Source organism: Erythrolamprus reginae, chromosome 5 (genome assembly GCF_031021105.1).
Source record: "Erythrolamprus reginae isolate rEryReg1 chromosome 5, rEryReg1.hap1, whole genome shotgun sequence".
NCBI lineage: Eukaryota > Metazoa > Chordata > Lepidosauria > Squamata > Dipsadidae > Erythrolamprus > Erythrolamprus reginae.
In genome coordinates, this window is record NC_091954.1 from 332621 (window position 1) to 335296 (window position 2676).

Here is a 2676-nt window from a genome sequence, read left to right on the forward strand (position 1 = left end):
GAAAGAAAGATGAGAAAGGAAGGAAGAGAGTGACGTCATCGGGTGGGAAAAACTGCGGTATAGCAAAAAAACCATGGAGTATTTTTTAATTAATATTTTTTGAAAAATCGTGGTGTAGCCGTTTAGCGAAGATCGAGATTGCGAAAATCGAGGGATCACTGTATCCTCGTTTCTATCAGAAGTTCTGTTGGAGATATTTACATTTTTAAATTATTTTGTTAACATTTATATTTACGCATTCTTATTTAAACTTCAAATAAAGTTGCTTTTATCTGTTCTTAATTTTTTAGGCCACCTTTCTATTTAATTCGCTTCGTTTGTCTTTTCTTTGTTTTACCCAGTTGTATAATTTATCCCATATCCTATAATAATCTGAATCCTATTTCCCTTCTAATGTCCTTGTCAGCCTGTCCATTTCTGCTGTACATCTCCCTGGATCTCAAGTTTTAATCCAAAAGAAATGTTTGAAGGCTCCTGTTGTCACTAGTTCACAGTGTTCAAGTCTATTTGTTTAACATAAACTAAAAGAAAATATTGAATATTATCCCGCTTTCAGTGATGATCATACTTGCTTAGAACGTAGTGACTTCTCAGTCATTCCTCAATTATCAATAATTTGCCTTCTTACCTGGTTCAGACAGGAATGCAAGGAAAAGCAATACGAAGAGCAGAGAAAGGATCTTCATGGTGGGATTGGCTCTGGACCAGATTTATTCCTCAGATAGGACACAACTCTCATTTTATGCAGCTATAACGATTACATCACACTGTGAAATAGTGCAACTACTCTTCAATGTAATTGGAATTGTGGTATTTCCTTCGATTGAAACACTCCTGTGGGTTAACGGTTGGAAACATCCTTGCAAAAGCAGGAGAGTTGGTTGAACAGCTACAGGGTTCTGCTTATAGCTAAAATACTTTGGAATTTATTTATTTCTTTATTCGGTTGAATTTCTATGCCGCCCTTCTCCACAGACTTGGGACGGAATCAGGAATGATAAACGTTTGGATCCATTATTGGTGGCCTGCAGAGTAGACCTAATCGTTCCACCTCCCTGCGGGGAAAGATTGGAACCTTGAAGTCAAGGTGGAACAGAAAATGGTCTCACCACGAGAAGGGAAAACATCTAAGCCCCTTAGTCGCAGACCATTGCTCAGCTACTCCAAGAGAAATATCATATCGGGAGTGTGCCACCCCCATGAGTCGGATCCTGAACTACTTAGGACAGGCCCATGGCTGCCATGGGACTCAGAGAAGCATATGATGATAGAAAGAAAGAAAGAAAGAAAGAAAGAAAGAAAGAGGGAAGGAGGGAGGGAGGGAGGGTGAGATAAGAAAGAAAAAGAGATAAAGAAAAAAGAAAGAAAGAGGAGAAAAAAATAGAGATTGAGAGAGAAGAGGAAGGAAGCACCACAATCCCTGTCACTAGAAGACACTTTGAAACAGGACAGAAATTTAGGGCTGGAAGACACCTCGGAGGTCATCTAGTCCAACCCTCTGCTGCAGTAGGAAACCTTACATGGTCTGGATTGTTTTGGTGCCTCCAACAGGGAGGAAAATTGCCCAAAAGGACGAGGAGTTGAAGAGCACAAGGCTTCCATGCAGAGAAAGGCAGAGACGGTCCTGGACTTACGACCACAATTGAGCCCCAAATTTGGGTTGGTAAGCAAGAGCGTTGTTAAGTGAGTTTCTTCACATTCTACTCAATCTATGACATCTCCTGGCTAATAACAGTTGTCTGCAAACTGGGAAGAACGTCGGAAGACACGTGTCATGTTCTATTGTTACAGAAGCTGTGGTTTCAGGTGTGGCAGAAACTGGACTCTGGGTGTCTTTTTCCAAGTGCAGTAAGTGAGGTTGAATGTGTGCAGTTTTGGAAGAGCCTCTGTGTGTGTATATATCCATACAGTATATATATATAGTAGATAATGTATATCTTTGTGTGCCTGGGTGTCATATGTATGTACACATATGGCATATGTACATAGGATTGAATAGTATATTTTGGAGGTTCAGTAATAGTAAATAGACAGGGGAATTGTGTCTCGTTGAGGCCTTTGAGGTGAGTAGAGGCCAGGCACCTTAACCCCAAACTTTGACATGAGTGACATTAAGTTGGCCACGCCCATCCAGTCACATGACCACCAAGCCACATCCCACTCGGTCACACGACGAGCAAGCCACGCCCACAAATTAAGCCATGGACACAGAGTAGTAGTAAAAAAATTATGGAACCCCTCCCGCTGTGGATGCCACGAGTTGCCTTTGTCCTGTTGTCCTTCTTCCTCCACCTTCATCACCAGTGTTGGACTGTGCGGGAATGAAGAGATGAGACGTAGGAGCAGTTCAGCACCTTGATTGACCTTTGCTGGATTGCAAAACCAACTGCCGGCTGGCTGCAGGGAAGCTGCTTTTGAGGGCCTGCCTGTCACCCAACCGGCTACTGACCGTCATTGGTTTCTCCCACTTCCAGATTAGCCAATCAGCAGCGACGGTGCAACTCCGTCCGTAACAGATACATTCCAGCCAGACTCATTCCATCCCATGCAAAGATTTAAAACTCCAGATTGGAAAGTAATTTTCTAAAAATCCCTTTGTCTTAAGTCTTTACCATTCCTCCCGTTTAGACAGGCTGGGATGCCAATTGGAGAATGGCTGGTAGACAACAAAGGTAT